This window comes from Mauremys reevesii, linkage group 5 (assembly GCF_016161935.1).
Source record: "Mauremys reevesii isolate NIE-2019 linkage group 5, ASM1616193v1, whole genome shotgun sequence".
Taxonomy (NCBI): domain Eukaryota; kingdom Metazoa; phylum Chordata; order Testudines; family Geoemydidae; genus Mauremys; species Mauremys reevesii.
Window position 1 is genome coordinate 107,406,522 of NC_052627.1, and position 27,356 is coordinate 107,433,877.

Genomic DNA, 27,356 nt, shown 5'->3' on the forward strand with positions numbered 1-27,356 from the left:
TGTAAGATGTTCCCCAAACATGATGATTAAATAATATTAGACTTCTGAAATGTAGAATTAGAAAGAGCATAAGGCGATTTGAAAGATGTTAACATGAAAGTATGGGTGGGTGAATGATTTGGATAAGAGTGAAAACTGGCCAGAACTGTCACCAACATTTAAAACCAAACCTAAATAGAATCTTCTCTTAGGTTCAGAATAGCTTAGTTAATATTTTATTTTAACATCTCTTCACTTCCTTGGTTCTAGAATGGATCAGGAACTGAAAAACCAAAATACAGTCTGTGGGTTTATTTTTACAGCATTTCTGGTCCAGCTAGAACTGAAGAAGTTCAAATAAGATTAAAAACCAAGCCTGTGATTTTTTTAGTTCCTGCTCAAATTACATACACACGTGTTTTTCTAATTGGTTGCATCACGCTCATCAGACCTGGTTACAACAAAGGTGGTTTGAATTGTAACCTCCCTATCAAATGTAGCCACATTTCATTTGTGTATACGTCTGCCACACTGTCTACGCATTTTTATAAGCGCATTCTGGGAAAGTGTGGGGAAGTCATGGCTGCTATCAGCAGAACATGCACACGCAGCTACTGAAGAACAAAAAATGTTTTTATGTAGAGGATTTTTAATACTAACTTCCACAGGCCAATGGACATTATAGTATTAGGTGCGGGGGGGATTGAGGCTTTTCCATAAGAAAAGGCTTTTGGTTTTATGAGGTGTATGACTATCTGTATGTAAATAATACAGTCCATATCTTATCAGCTTCTTGAAGCCAGCCTTATGGTTTCTGTTTCTTGATACTTCTGTTTATCATTTGGCAATGGTTGCTCCATAAGAGATATTGAAACAAAGCCCAAAGTGTGTTCTATTCTTTATATATATGCTTTTCTTGTAATTTTAGCTCTCCATTGTCTCTCTTTTTGTTTGACTGCTGAGCTGCTGCATTATTCTTTTGTTAACATAGTGTAATAATCCTGAAATATTCACTCATTATAATTGATGGCATCAAATCAGATTACTTTACATAGCAACCGTTACCAAGAAAAGACCAACATCATTAAATGCATTTTTTTTAACCTCATCTAACCTTTCTTGTTCAACAGGAAGTTTTCTGCCTTCTAGGTAGTTATGATCTCCTAGCAGTTCAAGGAAACATGATCTTGATAAGTGGAAGTTTAAACAACTTTTTCCCCCTACAAAGAAGCAGTGAGAAGGAATAGCATGAATATGTATAATTGTGAGTGCTGTTTTTTATTTACTGTTTCAAAGAATTATATAGAAAGTAATTTGTAAAGTATTAACTCTGTTTATAAACAAATTAAGATAAGTGCCTGGCATGGAAAAATGCTGCTGCTCTGAATAGTATGCATAGAATAAGACTGAAGAGAAAGATGAAGAACTTGATTTCCTAAAATGTTACCTTTTTATGCTTGTCTGTTTAATTGTAACTGTCCGGGAAAGAAGTTGGATTAATATCCCTGGAAGCAGATGTCCTTTTTTGCCCAGGGGACTGACTCAACATAAGATGTAGCAGTGCAAACTTCTCCACTGTACCCTGTAAATGTGCCTAAATCTTGATCTCTGCGTGGGAAGGTAGTTCAGTATCCCGGTCCATTCATTTCTGGCCTGTCTGCTGAAATGCCTGTCTTGGCATTTCTTCAGTGACCCCTGGGGGGCTCCTTTTCCCCTCTGCTGCTCTTGTGGAAATCACTTCCTCTCTGACTTCCACCCTATGGAATCTAATTGACTTGCATTATTGTGCAGAATGTACAAGAGATTATGCAGACACATTTGGGTCTGTAAATTAGATTGATATACCTCACATCTGGTCAGTTTCAGTTAGCTCAAAACAACAGCACAAATTTGATATACTATCCCTTGGTTTGGTTAAAGGTAAGTAGTATTTTCAATCAGTTCAACTTCAGGTAGCATTGAATTATATCTGCCAACTGGTCGCAATCTCTAGACCCAATCCTACTTCTATTAAAGTCAGTGGCAAAACTCTCATTGACTAAAATGGAAGCAGCACTGCACAACTTTGTTGTGTTGTCCGTCAATCCGTTCAATTATTTAATACACTTGAACCCCTGCCCCTCCTCCACCTATCCTGGTATAGGAGAGCTCAAGCATACATCAGACTCCAGATGTTTGAAATTCATTTGGCAGGGATTTTGTTTTACATTCTTAAAAAAAATATTTTCAATAACTATTCAATGTTTATTCACCACAAGAAGGCTACATTGTTTCCTCTGGGTAGAAAGGAAAGTTTAAAAACACCAGACTATTTGTTCTAACATTTTCTAAACTTTTTTTCCCCCAGTGTAAATTAACTGCAGATTAGTGTTAGGCTGCCAGGATTATCAGTGCCTATTTTGGCTTGTCAGGAGTACTGAAAACTCTCCTGTGAAGTGACTCAGGAGAAATTACTGTCCTTTATTCCCTTTGCTTAAATAACCAGCCACCAAATTAAAGTGATTTTGCTGATTTTTTTTAAAGATTTTTTCCAGGTTTGATGCATCACCAGAATAATTGCCTGTAGTCACCCCACTGTGTTTGCATGCCACATGTGGTCCTTTTATGACAGTTTACTTACATTGTACATAAAAATGTATTATTCTGAGAGGTAAGAAGATTAGCTATAGTATAGGTAGATTCACAAGGAGGACGTAGGCACCTAAATCCAATGTTTAGGCATTGCTGGCATTCACAAAACCCCTCTTTGACTGCTGTATAATCCTGGCGGTATCTTAAGTCCCTCAGTGCTCACATTTCCACCAGTAAAATCCCTTAGATGCCTAAATTTCTGTTGCTGGGCAAGAACACTGCCTCATAACTCCTGAGATTCCCAGCTAGCTTAGTGCCTAATTCATGCCTAAATCCCAGTGGGTTTTACAAACTAAGCATTCCCTGCTACCTTGCCAGCAGGGCCTAATCAAATAGGTTTGCTCAGAGGCTACTTACCAGAATACGTACCAGATCAGGCCCCACACAAAACAGAGGAGAAGGAAGTCATGCTCTCCTATACCAAATATCTCTCTGGTTAGAGCATTTACCCAGGATGTAGGAAACGTGGGTTCAAAATCCCTACGCTCCCTGTTGGGGAGCAGGAACTTGAAGCTGGGTCACTCACCAGATGAGTGCCCTACCTGTTGGGCTATAAGTTATAGCAGGGTGTGTTTTGCCTGTTGAAGCTGTTCCACTTTGTATAAAATACTTGTATATTCATTGGGGCAGAGAGAGAACATGAGAGTGGCTTCATAGCTTAGGGGTTCGGAGATCTAGGTTCCAGTCCCTGCTCCAATGAATATTTTAGTATTTATACAAACGGAAACAGTGTCAACAGGAGACACTGAGAAAGACCTACCCCAGAAATCCCATGGCCTAATAGTTAGTCCCCCTTGTGAATCTAGCCCATAGTTTTGCCAAGGGTACCAAGTTACCTATAGCTCTCATGGGTTCGTTAGCACATTTTACAACAGCTATTATGTTAAGGTAACAGGACTAAATAATAGAAAATGTTAACTACACTATAGTACTGTTATGATAGTTGTTATTTAATAAGTATTAGATTAAAGTTCTACAATATGTCTGGCTGGCTTAGCACTTGGATAATATATTTAAAGAAATACATTCATTTAATGGTGGTTGAAATTAGTTTTATCATTTAATTTCTGTAGCAGAACATAATTGTTTATGTTTGATTTTGACATCTATACACACACACAAATAAGTTCATTTACTGGACTAGTTCCGTGGAGGAGTGGAAAATACAAAGCCAGATTTTCAACTGGTGTGAACTAGAATAGCTCCATTGGCTTCAGTAGAGTTTTGGGGAAATGGCTTTTTTCTTTTAATATAGTTCTATTGTTGTTGGCTTTTTTCTTGGGGGTGCGGCACCTTCCCTTTGTTAAGTCAACCCACACCCAGGATAAACCTAGGAGCACTAATCCTGAAAGTAGTATTACTTAGCTAGTTACTCAGATCACAAGCGCCAGCTTCCTCCGGGCCCCGGGGGTGCTCAACTCCCCGCTCTGCCCCACCCCCACCCACTCCCTTCCTCTAATGCCCCACCCCTTACTGCCCCTGCTCCACTGCACCCCACCCCTTCCCCCAACCGTCACCCTTGGTCAGAGGTGTTATATCAGTGTTTATTGGTTGAAACTGAAAATCAGAAGCCATATGCATTGGCCCTGGTTCTGCACCAACTGAGATCAAAGGGAATTTTAGCACTGACTTCCATAGAGGCAGGAGCAGGAGCAAGGTAAATATGTTTGCTGTGATTCACGTCTAACTTTACAGAAGGGTTTCTAGTTCCACTAAAAAAAAATCCAAAATCTTCTCTTGTTTAGAATCTGTCAGATTAGTGTCATATATTGATTTATAATCTCAAATTTCTCAGAATATTTAATCAAAGCATAATTTTAAAATATAGGCATTCAGGCTTTTGCATTTTGTCATCATGTACCAAAGAGATTCTAAATTTCATGATAAGAGAAGATGACTGATATAGGACCAGATCCTGCAGCACTAAATCACATCAGTAGTCCCATTGACATGGAACATAGAAATTGCCATAGCAGAGTGGACCTGTTTTCCATCTTGTTCAGTAACTCTTTGATGGTAGCCAGTACCAGATACTTCAGCAGAAGTGGCAAGTAACCAGGTCTTGGGCTATTTTAAAATAAATTGCTCATATGGGAAGTTTTGTTCAAATCTCTATTAGATAGGAGTTGCCTTTTAGCAAGACGATTTGTAATACTTACATTTTAAAAAAATCTAACTGCTGTGAGTATCAATGTTTTCTAGAAATGTAAATATTTAGTCTGTTTTTACTCCCAAATTCTTGGCATCAGTGATATCATGCAGCAATAAAATTTCATAGGAAAGGGCTGCAGAATCATAGTTCTAATACAGAAACTCTGTAACATACGGTTTGTGCAGGTTGAAAGTAACGGGACCTAATTCAAAGGCCATCAAAAATCTATGGAGAGACTTCCATTACCTTCAAAAAGCTCTAGGTCACACCCATAATGTTTCCCAAGTCATTCTGACAACCTCACTTGGTGAAGAGGAGAAGATTTTTACACACTGATTGAACGGAGAGTTCTAGGTGGTCATATCATAGCCCCACTTTTCACTGCTGCTTGTTGAAAAAGAGTTGAGAAAAATCCTGAAGGTACTCCACTACATTTATCCCACTTTCTCTCTCTCCTCCCATGACTGCTGAACATTAATACTGGACTTATTAGCTGAAATTTGGGAGATAATAATTAAATAGGTACATCTAGCACAGGTTTACTCAATCCAGCACGAGCCCTGCTGCTGCCTTAGTTTCCTCTCACACATCTCTGTCCCAGGCCAATTAGCTTATATGGTACTTGTACTCAGAAGTCTTCAGTGCATTGTGGTATTAAAGAATTTCAGCCCACTGGCAGCTCCCCGCCCCGCCCCAGCTCACCTCCGCCTCCCCTGATCTGGCTGCTGCATCTGCTTCTCCCCACTCCTTCCCAGCACTTGTGCCGCCATACAGCTGATTTGCGCAAGCCTGGGAGGGAGGGAGGAGGAGGAGGAATGCTTGGAGGAGAGGCGGGAGGGGCCAGGGCAAGGATTTGGGGAGGGATCCAATGGGGCAGGGAGGGGGCGGAGCTGGGGCGGGACTGGGGCTGAGTTGGGGGAATGAGCCCCCTCCGTCTGTGCACCGGAGTGCAAAATATCGGGACAATTCGCATCCTGACCAAACATTGTTTGGGACGCGGGACGAACAAGTAAATATCGGGACAGTCCCGATAAAATCGGGAGGTCTGGTCACCCTATCTGCAGGTCTGTTCTTTTCAGCCCTTCCACTTCAGCTTCTAAACAACCCTTCTTCCTCTGCTCAACAGGGAGGGGCGGCACCAGGCACCAGCGCTCCAAGCACGTGCCTGGAGTGGCAAGCCGCGGGGTGGTGGCCTGACGGTTGCCGTGAGGGCGGCAGTCAAGCAGCCTTCGGCGGCGTGCCTGCGGAAGGTCTGCTGGTCCCACGGTTTTGGTGGTAATTCGGTGGTGGGGACGCCAAAGGTGTGGGACTGGCGGACCTCCCGCAGGCATGCCGCCGAATCCGCATTACCAGCTGACCTACCGCAGGCATGCTGCCAAAAGCCGCCTGCCTGCCGTGCTTGGGGCGGCAAAATACATAGAGCCGCCCTTGTCAACAAGGTGGCTAACCCACTTCCCAAGATGGTAGCAGGACAAGGGGATGGATGTGTGTGTGTGGGGGGGGGGATATCTGCAGCCACCCTCTACTGTGGATCTCCAGCCCTGGGAAGCCTCTATAATTAGACGATGTGCTCTTAGCCATCCAGTCTAGCCTTGTCCTTCAATCTTTCCCCAAGCTCTTCCTCCAGCTCCCCAAGTAAGCACCCTACCCAGCATCTCTCATCCTACCCAGCGTTATATACTGTGTCTGGTTGCTTGACTGCCATGCCTACAACTCTAATTACCCTCACTTGGGATCAACTCCTTTAAAGGGCTAGACTTGGAACAGGCATACAGGGGTACACGTGCATGCTGGAATCAGTGCAAAAATCAAGCCGTTAATCATGGTGTGCAGTTACTCTAGCATCTATAGATATTTTACTGTTGTTTACTGTTGTTTACTTCTCTAATTATATGAACTATTGAGCTAACATCAGAGAATTACACTGTTCAAAGAAATGTTCCCCACTTTTGCCCTCCCTCATCAGGACACCCCCCCTGAAAGTCTGTTCCTTCACTCTCTCATACCTGATGTTACTTTTAGGTGACAGGAATACTGTAGTGGTTGTCATGTAAATGAAATGAGAGCTACTTGAACAGTAGCAATAACAACTAGGACTTCTTTCCTGTTTTATGGAGCTCTTGTGCTCAGTCATATCCCTCACACTGGTAGCTGTTATGGTATGATTTATACGGGCTACTCTTTCTGTCACTGAAGTCAATAGGATTTTTGAATGGAAGCAGGATCAGGGCATAGAATGAGCTAGAAATGACATTGAAGACTGCCTACAAATGTGTTTTTGCTTTTTTTAAAAAAAAATGTAAAGGAGTCTGAATTTCTTTTTCAGGGTTGTGAGCAAGACTGAGTGAACTTTTTCTTCCTCTGTTAGGTCATATAAATCTCATCTTTTTCCTATTTAGCAGCTTGGTCCTGCATTAATGTATAAAACCCTAAAAGTTTATAAGGACTCAACTTACATTTGAAACAGTCATGGTTTTAATATGGATGGATGAGGTCATGATAACTCTAATGAGATAGCTTAGTTGGTCACTAAAATGGTACCTGCTGAAAAGAAAACTTGATACTGCAGACCTATCTTAATTGAAACAATAACAGTAATGAAAAGGGCCCCTAGAATATTGACAGCAGATTCAACAATTGTCATGCTGCTTTGCAAATTTTATGGTTTTAGTTGAACCCATTTTTCAGATGTTTATTTGGCTGGGTGACAAGCCATCTTTCTTCAGAGGCATCTTGAGAAATACCTCTGAGTGGGAGGCGTAGCTTCCTGAGACACATGGACAAAATATGTCTTGCTCTAAAATTTTATAAATGGAGGGTGAGACAGAAGCAGAAGAAGAGTTGGAAAGGATGTGGGGAGAAGTAGGAAGAACTAGAAAGGGGAAAACATGGAAAGTGAGAAGCAGGGAGAGAGACAGAGGAGAAACATAAGATGCACACTTGTTTCTTTACACTGATTTCCTATTCTGCAGAACACAGTACTGTTAACCAGCCACTAAACTATCCCTGAGACTGAATATTAATATGGATCGCAAATCTTAACACTGTCCTAGTCTTTCCTGCTTCCCTACTATGGGATCATACAATTAAAGATTGGTTTGTAAAACGTATGAGCAAAGGATTAAACATAAAGGTTTTATGGTGACTTTTGAGTGCTTCACTTTACAACTTTAATATTCTTTTAACATAGCTTCTTCCATAGAATGTCACCAACTCATTTCCACATGAAAAATACTCAAACTATTTTGACTTGCAGGTCATTATAAATTACCCACATTATGGCAGAGCTGGGTAACGGCTCCCTGGTTTGGATGGCAGCCAGAGTGCCATTGTAAGCCCTATTTTAATGCCTCATATAAATTGGTACAGGAAAGTAATTTCAGTTTAAACTTGTTGTTTGTTAATATTTTCAGGTTTTTTTGGAAAGTTTGAAGGCAATTAGTCAAACAATTTTGAAGACAGTTGAGACAGTTTAAAGGGACCAGAACTTCTCAGTATTTTCTGAAACTCAGATTCATTTCAGGTATCTCATGTTGAACACCCAAAACACTAAGGCACCCAAAATCACTGGTCACTTTTGAAAATATTGGCCATTGATGTGAGTAAAATTTCAAAATGTCTAAAATTTTACTCAATGTCTATCAGCTTGGAGTTCCCTCTAGCTCAAAACTCATTGGATTGTAACACGTCAGACTTTACATACAGTTACAAACTATTAAAATCTAGTGCACAGGCAAATTAAAAGACTTATTAACAATAAAGAAAAAAACTCTTGACTTTACAATATGGAGAATGGTGTTTAAAAACCTGCTTCTCCCTGCATGCTCTATATATTGAATGTAGGCCAAGCAGACAAAGAGAAGAGACTGAAACCATGTGGGAGTTTTAGGTTCCAAAAGGCAGTGCAAAGTTTGCTGATCCAGTGAGTCAGTTACCTCCAGGGTAGTTGAAGCAAGGGTGAATCAAGACCCCAGGAAACTTGAGGTGCTGAAAAATTCCATAGGACAGATAAAGTCATGGAGATATGGGAAGCTGGCTACTTTGTGGAACTGTGCACCTGTGCACATCAGTATGAAGAATGTAGCCAATGAGTCTGCATATCTCATGAGCTCTGCATCAGCAGGGAGAGGTGGGTGAGAGATCTGGGGACTCTGCAGGGCTCCTGGGCTTATCTAAACTCCAAAGGGCAGGAGGAATCAATGGGCGGGAGTTACAAGGAATCTGCTTTGACTCATTTTTAAAAGAACTAGGAAATTAAACAACACTGTTACCATTAAGTTTAGGTTGTTCCTTAGTATTAAAGTTGAACCATATCTATATGGAAAGGAACACTGGAATTAAAAAATCCCGTAAGCTTTCAAAAGTATGGAAATGGAATCAAAGGAAATTAGATAAATACTATACTTATTTAAGAGTTTGTATAAACCAGGAGAATATTTGTTTCTGAATCTAGCTTTCTTCAACTATGCATTTCTATGAATTTAAAAGCTTAGTTTTTTTTTTAAACAGGAACATTCTTTGGCATCCACATGTTTCAATTTCAATGTTAACTATCAGCCTTAACTTAAAGATAATGAAGTTTTGTTAGTTAATTAGTATTATGTTGCTTGTCAATTTTAATTTTAATTTCTGGAATACAGCTGCAGCAAGCACCATTAAGTACTGAACACTTACTTCAGTACCATACAAATACCATTATGTATCATTTATTATAAACCTAGTCGTGGTACTTATTTACATTTTAATTACATTGACTGTAATAGGAAAAAATCTCATAATTGCCATATCTGTTTGACTATAGAAAAGCCTCCCAAGAAAAGTGATGGAAACTACATCATTGGTGTAATCTCAAAGTGCTAGACCAAACATTAGAAATATAGCAGATGGAACAATCATTAATTGATCTGATGCCGTTACTGGTTGCTTCAGCCTCTCATTTCTGTGGGAGAGATGATGAAAACGTTTTCAAGAATTTAGGAGCAAACATTCCACTGACTTTAAATACGATTTGTGGTTCTAAATAGCTTAGGACAATCTCTCCCTGTGATTCTAATTAAAAACCGTAATATATTAACTTGACTATATTGCGAGGTTATGGGTCAGATCCTCAGCTGGTGTATATGAGCTAATTAATACCTGCTAAGGATATGAACCTAACCTGCTGTGTGCCCAGATTTTCTCTCCCATGATAAGTCTCTTTCCTATTGGTTGACAAATTAATTGTAGTAAAATCAAAAGCTTTAGACGTGAAAATGCAAATAGTACACTTCCCTTAGTGGTTCAGTTTGTGTTTACCAACTGCAATTTTGCAAATGATTCTCTGTTTTCTCTATGAATATGTATGGTTGACTTTTACCAGCTAGAAACACTGCAGATTAAAAACAAAAACAAAAACAAACTACTCATGTTCAGCTTGCAACAGAATTGGCTAGGGTATGCATCAGTCTCATTAGAACTGGATAAAATTACACACAGTGAATTTGGAGTTGAACTGGTTGATTGGAAAAATACAAATTTGACAAAATGTTCCTATGCTATGAGTTTTGATAGGATTCTTTCTACATTTTTACTACACAATGGTTGTGTTATCATTTTGGTAGGCAAACCATAAATATATTAATTCATGTACAAAAAACTGAATTACTTAAAACAAACCCATCCAGTACTTGACAACAGTTACCAGACAGCAGTACGTCAGGTACCACTGTTATTTCTCTAAAAGCAGCAGAGTCCTGTGGTACCTTATAGACTAACAGAAGTATAGAAGCAGGGGCGGCTCTAAGAATTTGGCCGCCCCAAGCAGGGCGGCATGCCGCAGGGGGCGCGCTGCCGGTCCCGCGGCTGTGGGGGACCTCTTGCAGACACGCCTGTTGAGGGTGCGCTGGGAGGGCGGCAGGCGGCTCCGGCGGACCTTCCGCAGTCATGCCTGTGGGAGGTCCACCCGAGCTGCAGGACCAGCGAACCCTCTGCAGACGTGCCTGCGGGAGGTTCGCTGGTCTGGCGGCTCCGGTGGACCTCCCGCAGGCATGACTGCGGAAGGTCCGCCGGAGTCGCCTGCTGCCCTGCCGGCAAAATGCCGCCCCAAGCGCGCGCTTGGTGCGCTGGGGTCTGGAGCCGGCCCTGTATAGGAGCATGAGCTTTCGTGGGTGAATACCCACTTTGTCGGATGTATTCACCCACGAAAGCTCATGCTCCTATACGTTTGTTAGTCTATAAGGTGCCACAGGACTCTTTTCTGCTTTTACAGATCCAGACTAACATGGCTACCCCTCTAATACTTGTTATTTCTCTGTACTTATAATAGGAAATAACCGTGCTCTCTCAGATAACTCCATGTGTTAACTTTTGTCTATATGGACTTTTAGAGAGCACCCACTATACTGCCATCTTTTGATTATTAACTTGGCTTCACAGATATAGTATCAGTAGTAGAAATGTTTATGTGGCATAACTGAACAAAATAATGAATCTGTCTTTCCTTTCTTCCGTTCTTTTTGTATACTGCTTACAGCCCTCTCCTGTGTTCCCTCTAGCAACTTTGCCAGAGGAATATACTTAAGATATCTTTACATCTACAGTTAATCAATTTTTGGACTAATGGTTTTCATGGTGCTTTTGTTAGAGGTTCTCCCTGCAACCTTCTTGCCTGAGCAGCTGCTGCATTCTCTGAACAATAGCAACCTGTCAAGAGAGCAGAATAAGTAGCTCCCCCAGAAACCAACACCAAATCTATTCTATATGCTGTGTGGGATTCTTGATAGCAACCAGTCCTATAATCCCTCACTATGATTATAAATATTATCCCTCAGGCACCAGGACGTCTATCAACATGGAGAGTGAAATCAGTAGCCCTGGCAAGTCTCCTCCATTTGGTCTAGGGACAGAACAGCTGGGATTTTCTTTTAAAGATGCTGTATCTAGCTTTGAACCAAGAGCCTCAGCAGTGAGCCTTCTCTCCCTAGGAAAGGGCAGGCTTAACAGGCACTGTTTATGGCTGGAAACTAGTAGCCCCAGCAGGACCCCCCCTCCCTCAGTAACCTCCACTTAGTATGGGAGCAGCTTACCAGAGGAAGGAATTGGAGTAGCAGGGAGCATTTATGAATAGCCACTATACATTGCTTGGCCCCAGCAGGCAATTTTCATGTTTTTTTTCATAGCCTCCCAGGGTGGGATCCATAAAGAGACTTAGGCAAAGCTGAATTAGGTACTGAGGTTCCCTGTACAATGGATGAAGAGAGATAAGTGCCTAAGAATGCGGTGCACAAAAGCTAGCACACTAGGTGTGGAGCTGCCTATGCTAGCCAATGGGAGATGCCAATGACAGAAGTGTGTGCAAGGCCCCACTCCTCTCTCAGAGATAGGTGCCTAAGCCTAGGCTACAGGGAGGTGCCTATCTCTGCTTAGTGATCCATGAAAGGGAACCAGATGCCTGGAGGCAGATGATGTAGGCACCTAAGGCATTTCTTGCAGGAGTGAGTTGGGCGCCTGCCTCGCTCCATGCAAAACAACTGGAGGAGGAGCTGCCCACCTTGTAACTGCTAGCCAGGTAGCAGAGCACTTCCCTGTGATATGGAAGACCCAGCTTCAATTCCCTCCTCTCTGTCAGATGGGGGTGAAAGAATTCTGAACTGGGGGTCTTCCAGCTCTCAGGGCAGTGCTCTAACCACTGAGCTATGGGATATTCTGACACTGAGTTGCCTCAGCCTCTCCTGTTCAATCTGTTCCACTGTGGATAAATAACAAAAAAGCAATGGGAGCAGGGGTTTGGACCTGAGGTCTCTCAGGTGGCTGCCCTCGTGGCTGGACTACAGAGTCACTCTCGCTCTCTGCCTCTATGACTTTTTAAGTATTTATATACAGCAGAACAACTTCAACAGGAGAAGAAACCCTCCCCCCCCAGAATATCCCATAGTTCAGTGGTTAGAGCACTTAACTGAGAGGTGGAAGATCCCCGTCCAAATCCTTTCTCCCCATCTGGCTGGGAGGGGGGAATTGAGCCTGGGTTTCCCATACCGCAGCCGAGTGCTCTAACCACTGCACTGAAAGTTATGACGTGGGTGACACCACCTCCTCCTCCTCGATATTGAATGGTATCTGTCAGGGAGATGTGGTCAGAGGCCACCTACCAGGTCAGGCCCTGTGGCTGAATGCCCATTGACCCTTGGTCCGTGAATTGGTCTGGAGATTAGGTGGGACGTAGGCATCCAGACACCGAGAGGGAGACAGCAGTCACATGCTCATAGGCAGAATCATGGGCACCTAGGGAACTTTTATTCTGAAAACATAGGTGCCAAGGAAATTTAGGTGCCTACAGGGTTCTGCAGGAGTTTTGTGCATTGCAGTGAAGCTAAAACTGGTACTTAGGTTCCTAAGTACCTTTGTGGATCTGGGCCCCAGAACACATGTGAAGATATGTCCACCTAGAGAAGACATTACCTTAATCTTCCACATCCCACCAACTGTAGAGTGGGAAGCAGCAGTGGGTTTCCAATTTTCCTAACTTGCCCAGCATTCTAATGTGTGGTGTGCCCCCAGTAGAAGTTGGATTGGATCTATTAAGAGAAACAAAATAATTGAAGTGTCTTATGAATGTTTATTTAAAAGCAATTGGGTGAATATAAATCTACTGCTGTGGTATCTTTCTTTCAGCATACCTTTTCTTTAAGCACGTGATTTCAGTTAAGAGCGCTAGTCCTTAAAATGCACATGAATAATAAATTATATTGTGAATTCAGGATCAGAAGTTAAATAAAACAAGCAAGATTGTTTATAAAACAGTGAAAGACTAAATAAAATCTATTTATTTATTTAATTTTGTAAAAAATGTGTTCATTTGCTCTTATTTGTCATTAAAAAAAATAACCCTGAAAGGATTCATGATACTGAGGGGAACAAGCAGACACGTGGAGAATTTGGAACTAAATCAGACAAATATAAAAAGGAACAAGGATTGCTCTGTTTATTTTGTACTTTATAACTATGATTCAAAATTTATAAGAATGATAGTGTAGTTCATTTAATCTGTTGGCTGCATATAGATCAACTTCATCCCATTGTGGCAAGACTTTTATGCCCTGTAATCTATCTTGCATTTGCAGATCTTTGTGAGAATAGCAGTAATGCATTTCTGTTTAAAAATATTCACAGTTTTGTGATTAACAATTCAGAAACTGTTTATCTGAGGAAAACAGTTCTGTTTTGGGATAGTCACTAAAACTGCTCTTACCGGTAAACCTATGATTAATAAGCATATTTTACATGAAAAACTATTTCATCAAAAGTTTTGAAAAATTTGATAGTTGAATACATTTCATATCTCAATTTTAGTTTCATATGCAGTATTCTTCCGCCCAGCTACAGTAACAGACTAATAGTCTATCAAATTTAATAATAAAGGTGAGAATAGTTTTGAGAGACAGAACTACAGATATTCACTAGGGATTTGACCTTGCATATGCTTCTCTAGACTTTCTTGGGAAAGCATACACCTCTCATGCTGTTTTCTTCCTGTAAGCTGAGGATGAAAAGCCTTAGGAAATTGAAGAAAATATATCTGATTATTTTACTAATTTTTAAGATTGCATTTTATGTGCAGTGAACTACACTACAAGAGGTCGACACTTATCTCCTAGCATAGCACACAAAGTATTGTCTTTAAACTCTTCTTGGGACTCAACTTTATTTAAGAATAAAGGAACAGAATTTCAAATCAGGCCTGTGCTTTTAAAAATAAGCCGTGAGCCTCAAGACTCTATCTTGACCTATAGCTGAAGGAACTACAAAGTAAAGTTAATAAGACCCACCTGTTCTGGGTAGCTGGAGTGGGTCAGAAGAATAGCTCTGTACTTCCACTAGTAGGTTCAAAGCATTGTACAGAAATTAACTAATTAATCCCCACAGCACTCCTGTGTAGTTGAACTCAGAAGTCAGCACTCTGTGACAGTGTTCCTCTGTAGCTGAGGAAGACACAATGATTCACTGAAGAGTATTGCTATAAGTAGTTTCAACAAAGTACAGAGATACTTTCAAAGTTATAATGAAAATAAACAACCTTTCAATCCATGCATAAAACGGCTGTGGTATTTCCCAATCCACTTGGAATGCAAAATAATACAAACACATATTGAACATTGGAATTTTGTTTGTATACAGAGACCTTTTAAAACTAAAAAAGGTTAAAAAAAATCACGATTGATCCATTGGCTTCAAGAAAGGCTTGATTTTTCTTGGAGTTGTCTCCAAAGATTTAATCTTTAAGTTTATAAGGTTGGAAGAGTCTGTGGAAGCTTAGAAATGCTTGCCTGGAAAGGAAGCTCTTTGTTTTTTTCATACTAGTTCTAGTTTTAATGGAACTGGTGGAGGAAACTGTTGTAATAAGTGAATCAAATTCACAGGACAAAAGCTACTAAAATATTTACAGCTTGTAAAAGAGATAAGTGAGCATTTGAAATGGGTGGAACTTTTAATATGAGGGATGGTGTTCAAAGTACAGAACCTGTCTAACCTTTAGAAAAGCTTCTGATCTCTTTGTATGCTGCCCACAATTCTGTTTTCTTTTACTCCTGGTGAATAAGCCTGACCACCATTGTGCTTCCACTTCCAGGCCCCTTTTAAATCTATCCCCTTTTATGATCTTTCATATCGAGAAATCCTGACTTGCTCAAATTTGTTTGGGGTCACTCTGTTGTAGAACCTAGTGAAGGATGAAATTGACACTGATATCTGTTCAAGGGCTGGTACAATGGTGCCATGACCTGGCTAGACACAAATATAATACAAATAAAAACCAATCATTGCTGCAGGGCTCAACACCAATAGCTCATAGACTTTAGTCCATGTTGGATTCTCTGGGCACAGGAGATGTCAGGTATTCTGTGACAGACTAAATATGCTCTGTCACTAAATTAATATTTAACTACCTAGAGAGATTAGGAGGTGAATCAGAAAAACACTCCAGCCAGCCAGACAAAACTAGTTTCTTCCAAAACGATGGGTATGGCCCAGCAGAAACCAATCTGCTTGAGGAGTCAAGTAGATATTCCCAGAACAACATATGAAGTACTATGCTTAAAGTTTGCAAAATAGTGGTACTGGGAAGACAGGTAACCTAATACGGAAATAAAACTCTAATATCCAAGATTTGAAAAAACAGGTTAGGTGTGGGAAGAGGTTCTCTTGATTTCTGGATACAGCAGGGAACTGAAACTGATAGATAGGTCAGAGCCAAGGGTTACTCTTTGGATATACAGGGTTTTAGTTACTTTTCTGTAACTGAGCCAGTGCCTTATCTAGTTTAACTTATGGTATGTAAGTATATTTAAGGAAGCCATTTCTCTGTTTTTAATAAAGTTGTCTTAAGGACATCTAGTATTGTGTGGGCATTTCAAGCAGTTCATCCTTCAGGAAAAGAAATTCCTGCAATCTCAAAGGAGAGCTGCTAAAGAGTAAAGAGTCTACAGAACCTAAATCACCCCCTCAGCCTCACTCCTAAGACAAAGGCAGAGTAGTCAGTCTCCCAGTGAGGTTGTTGCAAAAGGCTGAAGCTGACAAACACCTGGAGAGACCCTGAGCAGCCCAAGAAAGACACAAGATGAAGGGTGGTTTGGTCATATATACATATAATTATCTGAGGTATTAGATCATCCTCCATCATTCATTGTCACCTCAACCGATTTATGTTGCCCACCTAACCTTAATTTTGCTCCTTAAAGTTTACAAATAATACATATGTCAAAATAACCAACGCACAGGAGATTATACAATTCCATTTACTATTGTCAGGACCTCAGTCCAGTGGATCCCTATATGGCACCCCTAGTCTCTGTGCCACAATGGTACGCTGAGCCACTGCCCAAACAACAGCTTGAGTGCTCAACGCCTGTGGCCCCACAGCAGCCATACCACAGGTCCCTGATTGGCTGGACAGACAGCATTCTAACTGGGTACTTGGATTACAAAAAGACCCCAACAGGAAGAGGAAGCTGTCTTCAAAATGAGCCATTGTCTGCTGGTTGCTGTCTAGACTGCCTTGCCTCACTCCTGTATATAGCCTTACCTTGCCACCCTGCTGCCTTGCCTGGCTCTGCCTTGCTGTGTCACCTGACCATGCCTTACCACCTTGCCCACTCTCACTTTCCTAACCTGTTGACCTGGCCCCCTTAGATTGGATCTCCTGGCTATTGACCCCTGGGAGAACTCTGGCCATTGCCCCAGACTACGTCTGATATGGATTGACCATGGCTCTGGACTGCCCCTAGCCCACTTTGGCCATCAGACCTTAAAATTCTAGGGATCCATTTCTAAAAATCTTCTAGCAATCTGTTATTTTCACCATTTGTATGTACTTTTGCAAATTTAAGATTGAGTAAGTGGTATAAATTAGTTGGAATGATTGCTAGTTATGTAGTTATTGCTAGTTATTGCTAGTTACATTACAATGGGCACTGGCTGGATCCATAACCTGATCTTTTTCAGTCTTCTCAACATATGGGATTTTTTGAAGTTGTAGAATTTTTGCAAAGAAAGTGTAATTTTGGGGCTATTGCAGATTTTCAAACTAATCTCTTTTTATCAAAGCATTTTGTTTAGGAATGTAGTAGTCCATACTCAAATTCCTAAACCACCACTTCTGACTTTAAAGGTAACTTGCCTGACATTAGATCTTCCCAGCTATTACAGCCAGCAGCTCGGTGTGGCTTTTAGACTAGATTGTTTTTAAAAGCTGATGCTTTTTGTTCCTCTCTTTATGGTGTAGGAAACACTGGTAGGTTGCAATATATTTTTAATGCATCCTAATGGGGATATGTTGCTACATACTTTTGTGACTTCAGAGATTGATTAGTGCATCTCTTTACTTGCTGACCTTTCTGATAAAGTTCTTCAGAATCTGCAGAAGGCATAGAATTCCACTGGCAGGGTTCTTCTTCTCAGCTGCAGATTATCAATTCCTTCTTTATACTCATTTATTGGTTTGCTAGTAAGAGATTTAAGAATGACAAAGTCACTATCTTAATGTTTAAGTCACTTGTCAGCTTTCTATCTCCCTACCTAATAGATCCGTTGTTTTCCTATGTCAGATATCTTACTATCCCTAAATATCATAGGGAATCAAATATTTCTCTAGCCTTCCATGCCTTTGGAATTCTTCAGTTGAAGAAAGAATGGAATACTCTCCATCTTTCCCCCGATTGATACGGACCTTTTCCCTTTTCCCCAATTAATTCTTCCTTCTTTTCTTTGATCCCAAACCAACCCTGTCACAGAGCCAGTCAGGCCGCTGTCAGACGCCCACCAGACTGCTTCAGAAAAACCCAGTTGCCCCTGGTGTTTTAAGCCTTTGGAATCTGAATGGAGCACAGCCACTGACCCAATCTTGGAGTCCGTATGCACACTCTTTGTCTAGCACCTCTTCCTGAGAGATGGACCCTGCTCCATGGCTCAGTGCTGACCTTTCAGACTTTACTGACACTTAAACACACCCTCCCCTAGAACTCCATCCAGAGGTGTGAACCTTCTGGGTTGCAGTTTCTCTCTTTGAGGAGCCCTGTGATAGTTGTGAAGCATTTAACACACAGATTGATACACTTTTCCCAGAGTCTAACACAATTGCTCTTTTACTTAGATATAGTTCAAGAGAGTACAGATCATCTAGAACCCAACACACATGCTAATCACAGGGCCCCTTCTCTTGGGAGTACCATATGTGTTCAGGGAAGCAAGGATTCATAAGGTTGCACCAGTTCGATCAGCCTGAGCTGCTAAAAATGGCCAGTGGCCCCAAATAGATCAGATCCTCCCGTTCTATAACCAAACTCCTCATCTACTCAGCTTCCCCATTGTTGTATCAACCAGGCAACGTACTAACAAACTTCAACAGGACTTTATTTTTAAAGTGGAAACCTCTTTACCAAGCTGCTGCTGCACCCTCTGTAATTCTTACTCTGCCTCCTCAACTCCTGCCCCCTCCTTCCTGTTTCTTGTCCTTTTAGACTCCCAACAACCAGTGCTCCCAGTTCTAATAATTACAAGCAACATCTAAACACCACACCCATGTGATCACAGACCCCTGCCAGGTGACTGATGCCATGGCAACGTTTCCCCTGCTTAATCACTTTTGGTTGGAAGCCAGTTTGTTGTCTAGAGCTATTCAATTTAGATGGGTGAGCACTTAATGTCAATGACCCTCTTTTTGTTAGTCTTTTCCTATTAGCCTGTGGAATTTCAGCCCAATATGGAGCCCAACAGAGAAGGCAAAAGGCTGCACTTTCAAAACAGAATTTGCAACTTGGTAAAGATACTGACAGAGTTTATAATCTCATACAGAATTCATAGATTATACAGATTCCTTAATTTGTCACAGGTCTCAACTCTGGTGATTCTGGAAGTGGTCTCAGGTTTAACTATGTACTGTAGTCTGGTAACTGGTTCAGTCAAACCTTGTATAGCCCAGTAATGACTGTGTGCCCAGACCACAGAGGCTATGACCCTTTTACAGTGCCTGCTAGAGAGCTGTAGCAGCTTATGCTGTTAGCTTTGAAGGTCCCCGCTCTAATCCCCACCGTGTCAGTTAAAATGGTGGTCACCAAACCTGCATGTTCAGGACCATATTCTGGTCCTGCTCTGTCTCCCTTGCACAGCTCCAGTAGCATAAAGTGGATGGAGAGCTCCCACAATAGAACAACTGAGGATCCCTCTGATATAGTGGACACAGACCATAGGCAGTACAAAATGACTTTATGTGCACCACAAAGCACAGAGAGTATTCCGGGAGGTAGCGGGGGTAATGGGGCTGAGTGCATGGCTGAAGGCAAGAGGGGGTTGACTTTACTTTGGTGACCTTCCTGCCCCAGAAGAGTCCTTAGGAGACTGCTCTAGTTGGTGTAACTAGCCTGGACGAAGGATCAAGACAGTGGAAAGTGGCTTAAAACCACTGCCCATCTACTTTCTAAATATTTGCTGAGTACAGCTTGGCTGGACCCATGGATGTGACCCTGACATTTTACCTTGATTAGGAATGACCCAGAATTGCTGCCCCTGTTCTGTTTACTGCTAGAGAGAATTGAAGACAATAACAGATCCTCCTCACATGGATTTCTGCAAAGGCCAAAAGGCTTTTGTAGCTGGAGTGCCAGAAAAGCTTCTCAGCAAATTGATGAGAGTTTGTAAGAGTGTTGTGGGCCAATTCTTAAGTTTTCCAAGCACCTAGGTTTGCACAATATAATTTTCCCCTAAATTGTTCACTGCATTCCAGCTAGTGACTATGATATGACTATCAGAAGACAATGTGCCATGGTGATAATCACATTAGTTTAATAGTCTTACTCCTTCTCATCCAAAGCCAAAGAGGATAGCCATCCTCTTCCACAAAGCACTGGCAGTAACAGTCTCTGAGTCAATGTAAAATGATCAAAAGATGTTTAATCCTTTAAGTCACTATATATGGCTCTGAACTAATCACTGCTAATATATGTGGGCCTAACCTTGATGACCCTAAAACCTTTCATAGGTATTTTACTAAATTATATGGAGAACCCCATATGCCTACTGTGATTGCTGGGGATTTCAATGAGACGCTTGCTCCATTTGTGGACAAATCTCAGCCTCAGGGTCATAAACCAATGAAGATTAAAATGGCTCTGGAGTTGCTTATTAAAGATCTGGGATTATTCTTTATCTCATGGCTTATACATCCAATGTATGGGGACTATTCATACTTTTCTCCAGTACATGGCTCCTATTCCATATAGATTTCTTTTTCTGATCCCTAGGGACTTGGCTAATTCTGTAATTGACTCCTCCATCAATACAACTGCTGTCTCTGATCATGCCCCTATAACTCTTCAAATAGCAACAGACCCACACGAGAAACATCTGTAGATAGAGATTTAATTCTTCACTGTTATTAAGTCCCCACTTCAGAATTCTAACTGAAAAATGAACTGGCTTGTTCCTGGAGACAAACGAACCCTCAATATCTTCTAGCAGGCTATTGTGGGAGATACTCAAGGCCTATGTAAGGGATAGGATGAGAAGTCCGCCAAGCAGGGGGAATGCAGAGAAAATATGATAGCCCCTGAGAAAAAAGTAAGAGAGCTTGATATGTCTAATGACACAGCCACATCTGCTGATTTGCTGCAATCCCTGATTAACTGTAGATATGAACTCAGTAAGGTGTATATGGCACAGACTGAATTCACCCTATTTTGGCTCAGGCAGGACTTCTGGGAATCAGCTGAAAAAGTTGGCAAGTTACTAGCATACCCCCTAAGACAAAAGACCTCTACACATAGAATCAGGCCTCACATGATAAACTTGGTAGATTAGGTACATCACCTAAAGATATTAATAAAGGTTTCTTTAATTTCTATAAAGATCAGGACAAATTCAACACAACCCCCTCACAGATATTTGGATCAATTTTTCAAAAAGTTACATTAGCACAAATGGCTGCAGCCCAGTATAGAAACCTTGGTGTGTCTCTAACAGAGGCTGAGTTAATTGAGGTGATTAAGAATAAGACAGGGGGGAAAGCCCCCAGGCCAGATGGCTTTGCAGCTGAATTCTACAGATACTTCCTTTACCTCCTGTCTGACAGGATGATTAAAATGTTTAATGAACCACTCCTAGAGGGCACCCATCCCCCTATGCTGAGCGAGGTCTTGATATCAGTTATTCCTAAACCAGGAAGTGATACCGCACTATGTTCCAATTACAGGCCAACTTAACTTATTAATAGCAATGTCAAAATATTAGCAAAAGTTCTGGCAATCAGACTGGAAAAGAGTTGGGGTTCTATGATATACTGAGATCAAATCAGGTTTGTCAGAGACTGTCATGGCTCTAATAACCACTGGTATAATATCAATAAATTCTCAAAGAAGTGTGGCTCCGAACCACAAGCTGTATTAGCCTGGAGATATATGTTTTATACTCCACAAAAACTAGATTTTGGACCCATATGTAGTTCCAGGATCCGACTGTTATATTCTCACCCAACCTCTTGCATCACAACCAACAATATCACCTTGGATACCTTTAGCCTTTCCTAGAGTACTAGGCAAGGATGTCCGTTGTCTCCATCACTTTTTTATTTGGCTCTGGTTTGGCTATATACAAAAGGGTATAGTTTGCATATAACACCAATTTATACTCCATGGAACCAAGCTGTTTGCCTTAAATACCTGGATGAGCCCCTGCCAATATCTATATGGGCTCAGCCAGATATCCAAGGTAAACAGCTTGGTACCATGGAATATAAATTAATACTATATGCAGACTATGCTCTTTTGTATCTAGTCTAACCAGAAACTGCTATTCCAGCCCTCCTATCAGTAATTAAAAAATTAGGAGCAATACAAAATAAATTGGGGAAAATTGGAACTATTGGAAATCTCCTGGTTGTCTTGTAGTGGGGCTTTTTTCCTAATGGAATTTCCATAGGTAAACTGAAACAATCAAGTACCTGGGTATAAAAGGACCAAGAAATATTAACAAACCAGTGAAGATAAATGTATATCCTGTACTCTTTCAAACAACTAGTGATACAAATAGATGGTATCCTCTCTCCCTGAGCCTGTGGGGAAGGGTTAATACAATAAAATTAATATTATGCTGTGATACACGAAGTGTGTGTGGGGGGAGTAGCTTCCTTTAATGGACATGCAGCCAGCCAGTTAGTTGTAAAATCCCCCTTGGTCTGTTCTCTGCTTGCTTTATCTGTAAAGGGTTAACAAGCCCATGGGTAAAAGAAAAGGAGTGGACACCTGACCAAAAGAGCCAATGGGAACATAGAACTTTTTAAAATTGGGAAAGAAACTTGCCCTTAATCCGATGTTCTCTGGGTTGCAGAGACACGGAGCAGTAATGCTGTAACCAGCTTTAAGCCAGGTTTGATTACAGATTATCAATTATCTTGAACTTTGAACCTACTTATTTGGAGCCTCAGATATGTAAGTAAAATTAGGGAATGTTTAGTTAGATGCTATCATGTTTATTTCTTATTTTGGCTTGTGGATCTCCTCTGTGCTAACCCCTGATGCTTTTGTTTGCTTGTAACCTTTAAGCTGAACCCCCAAGAAAGCTATTTTGGGTGCTTAACTTTTGTAATTGTTTCTTTTAAGATCTAGCAAAAAGCCTAAGTTCCAGATGTATTTTTTTCCTTTTTGTTTTTAATAAAATTTACCTTTTTTAAAAACAGGATTGAATTTTTGGTGTTCTAAGAGGTTTGTGCATGTTATTTGATTAGCTGGTAGCCAAAGCTAATTTCCTTCGTTTTCTTTCTTATCTCTTCCCTGGAGGGGTGGGGAGAGGAGGGCTTGAGGGTACCCCACAGGGAGGAATTCCCAAGTGCTCCTTCCTGGTTTCAAAGGTTTTTTTTTTTGCATTTGGGTGGTGGCAGCATTTACCAAGCCAAGGTCAGAGAAAAGCTGTAACCTTGGTAGTTTAATAGAAGCCTGAAGTGGCAAGTATTAATTTTTTAAAATCCTTGCAGGCCCCCACTTCCTGCACTCGGAGGGACAGAGTGGGGATTCAGCCCTGACATATGCCCATGCTCCTCTATATTATAAGCAGTCTACTTGTATATATCCCTCTGTCTTATTTTAGAAAATTTAACATTATTAGAGACCAACACCTCTGACCAACACTTAAAAAACTCAAGCTCCCTATAGCTGGAGGGTGAGGTGGGTGGGTTGGGCTGCTAGATCTACAAAATTACTATTATGCTTTTAGCATGTCACAGATGTCCAATAGCTCACAGCATGATAATACCCATATGGGTGGAAACTAAATAGGTATTAATGAATCCAGTTCCCCCTGTGGGTCTGCTCAGTTCCTCTTTTTGTCCAATGGAGAAAAATAAAATGTTTATAGTGGTCGCTGCACTAAGGGTGTGGGATATCCTGGCTAAGAGGTACCAACAGCATCCACACCATCATGCAAAAGGACCTACAGTAACTCCTCACTTGGAGTCATCCTAGTTAATGTTGTTTTGTTGTTATGTTGCTGATCTATCAGAGAACATACTCATTTACATTTGCGCAATGTTTGCTTATAACATTGTTTGGCTGTTGGGTCTTGGAACCACGGTGGGCGGTCAGTCCCCTTATCAGCTCCCCTCCCCCCAGCGCCTCCCACCTGCCGGCAGACTTGCAGATTAGCAACTCCCCACTCCGTCCCCGTGCCTCCTGCCCGCAGCAATCAGCTGTTTCACGGTGTTCAGGAGAATGGGGGTTGGGGGAAAGGGGAGGAGCGAGAACAGCAAGAGGAGCAGCGAGGCGATCCATTCTCTTTCACCCTCTGACTCCACCACCTCAACCAAGCTTCACAATCATCATTGCTGAGTACAGTATTAAATTTTGTTTAAAATTGTTTAAAACTTATACCTGTATTACATTGTTTATTTAAAATTGTTTTAAACTCATACTGTATATTTGTATAGATGTTTTTTGTCTGGCAAAAAAAAATTCCCTGGAACCTAACCCCCCCATTTACATTAATTCTTATGGAGAAATTGGGTTCTCTTAACATCATTTCACTTAAAGTTGAATTTTTTCAAGGACATAACTACAACGTTAAGCAAAGAATTACTGTACCTGGGGTAACCTAGACTTGCAAATTAGGAAAAAAACTATAATTTGTAAGAACTGGCTGAGAAGGGGTATAATGGATTTTCAAATTGCTCAGTGGTGAGGGTTTTCTCTCTCGCTCTCTCTCTCTTTCTTTTTTTTTTTTTAAACACTAAAGCAATGATATGGCCTGCCACCCTCAGCAATGTGGCAGTACTTATAGCTAAAATACTTGCTAATGTATCAGCTTGGTCCAGATGCCCCAGAGCTACTAGGAACCTTGGAAATGCTTCATAAACTCCTCAGACCCATGTCCGCTCGCTATGTATACTTCACTAACAGCCTTTAAAAAGAGCCCCAATGGCAGAGCATATTACAGAATGCTAAAAATGCTTTTGTGGATCTCAGGCTTTGCCTGATATAGCAAAAGGTTCTATTCCAAATGTATTGGATGCTACAGAGGTTGTGCAAGAAGGGAGCTTGGTCCTCTGATATTTGTTGTTGCTGAAATAAGAAGAAGAAGAAGAAGAAGAAAAGAACCCTGATGCATATGCTATGAGACTATCTGACAGACAGGCAGCTGTGGAAAAGAGTGGACACAAGAGTGAAAATAGTGCTTGGCTTCAGCAACTAAATCTTAGCTGAAAATTATATTCTAGTTTATGTACTTACTATGCTGGGTTTAACTCCACTACAAAAACTTTGTTTCTTAAGGGCTGCAATGATTGCCAAGCTCATGATTTTACAAAAATTGAGGCATTGACTGATGCCCAGAATAGAGCAGTAGTATTTGAACCTCTCTGTTAGTTAGCAGCAAAAGAAAGAATAGCTTATCGATATAGAGAGCAATTATATGAATTCGAAGAAACGTGGATCCCATTTCTTGATACATTTGGATAAAGAATGCTGAGATAGCTCAAATAATGCCAGACTTCCATTTCACCTGACTTCTATGTATTTCCTCCTTCCTGCCCCCTCCCCAGTCCCCTCCTTTCCTTTTTTCCTATTTGTAGGTATATTTTATTAATTAATTAATATTATTTATTTTCGTCTCCTTAACATATTATGTCTGTATAATATTGTCTGATTTTGTATTGTTTGGTCTTGCAGCTTTGACAAGTTGTAAGGATGTTTAATTGTCTCATATTATTGTATATCTTGTGTGGTATTTGGTGCCATATACAAGCTATAAGTCATTTACCTTTTCATATTTTTGTTTGTTTGTTTCTTTATGAAAATCAATAAAAAATTAAATCACAAAACCCAACCCCAAAACAACCCCCAAATTGAATCTTTGGTGGTGGAGGGATCCAGGATAAAGTACACACTAATAGAAAGGAAAATTTTAATGTTTAGAGCTGATTATTTAGGGCTCAATTGTACCATGAAATAACAGTCTTGAGTAAGTGGTGGCCCATGAAGAGCTCTGGGATGGATTGTTTCCAAAGATACAATTCTGCTTGGAGCTTCATTGCAGGAGGCAGCATGCTCCCTTTCCTTTTACTTGGCAAGCTCTGCCTGCCAATGCAGAAAGGGGGGCAGAGGCACATTTCCAGAGTGCAAGGATTGTAGTTCTGCTTGGCCTGCCTTTGCACAGAGTGTACAATAGAGGGAAGGCTCCTTGTATCCTCCCCTCCTTTCCATGTGCAGGCGTGCTGGGGCTAGGCACTGACTAGCCCTCATGCTGTGGACACACGATTGCCCCTCCCTTTTTTCCATATGAATTGTTACACAAACATGCTGAAGGTGGTTCTGGGGGACCCTGGAATGGCCTTTTAAAAATTCTGCCACCAAACTGAGTCAGGATCAAGGCCCTAGCTATGGGTCAAAGGCAGGGATCGGCAACCTTTGGCACACGGCAACCTTTGGCACACATCCCTCGGCCCATGCTGCTTCCCGCAGCCCCCATTGGCCTGGAGCAGCAAACTGCGGCCAGTGGGAGCCATGATCGGCTGAACCTGCAGACGCGACAGGTAAACAAACCGGCCTGGCCCGCTAGGGTGCTTACTCTGGCGAGCCGTGTGCCAGAGGTTGCCGATCCCTGGTCTAAGGGCTTGTCTTCACTACTGGGGCATGTCAACCTAAGTTACACTACTCCCACTATGTGAATAATGTAGCTGGAGTCAACGTAGTTTAGGTTGACTTACCCCGGTATCTTAACTGTGCTGCATCTACAGGAGACACTCTCTGGTTGACTTACCTTAATCTTCTCAGGAAGGTGGAGTACCGGGGTCAACTGGAGAGCACTCTGTCGTCGATTTAGCGGGTCTTCAGTAGACCCGCTAAATCGACCCCTGCTGCATCGATTGCAGCAGCATCGATCTCCCCATAGTGAAGACCAGCCCTAAGAGTTTAACTCTTGCCGGGTTCTGCTAAATCATCCCTCTGAGGCATGGCTTAACCTTTCAGATCAATTATATTTCTGAATAATAAAATTTTGTCTTGGGAACTGAGCCACCCAGATAAATATAGACACTTCTTTTCCACACACTCCTCCTCTCCTTCCAAGTATACAAACTGAACATTGTGAGCTATGATATCAATATATTCAGTATGTTATTCAGGGAAAATGTATAAATATTTCCACTGAATGCATAGCTTAATAGTAACTTGTTTGCCAGGTGGCACCGCCTTTCTCCTCAATTATGATAATCAGAAAGTGTTTTTTTGTTTAAAAAGGAAAACAAATTAATAAATTCCCCAATCCCTGAATGTAATGTACACTAAGGGCATGATCCAAAGTGCATTGAGATCAGCAGAATGACTCCCCTTACAGCTAGGTGGAGAAAGTTAATTCCATGTTGTAGATGACTTTGAGATTTCAAAATGTGGATGTTTTTCCAATTTGAAACAAAATCCAAAAATTTCTAAATTCTCCATGAAATGGAATTACCATTCTCTGCCCAGCTCTGCTGGAAGCCCTGGCTCTGAGGTAGCCCATGTGGCCAGATTGTACTGGAACTAGGGACTCTGGAAGCCTGATGTGCTGATAAGTAGCCAGGAACTTGGAAGCCAGGTGGTTGAGTTGG

The 27,356-nt window shown here is 41.3% G+C and overlaps 1 long non-coding RNA gene across 1 annotated transcript in view; it reads left to right on the forward strand.

Moving 5' to 3' along the window:
* LOC120406839 overlaps positions 1–27,356 on the forward strand; it is a 101,748-nt gene that overhangs the window by 49,555 nt on the left and 24,837 nt on the right. The window contains exon 3 of the long non-coding RNA XR_005599623.1: positions 1,110–1,243. This is a non-coding gene — a long non-coding RNA (uncharacterized LOC120406839). The remainder of the gene's footprint in view (positions 1–1,109; positions 1,244–27,356) is intronic.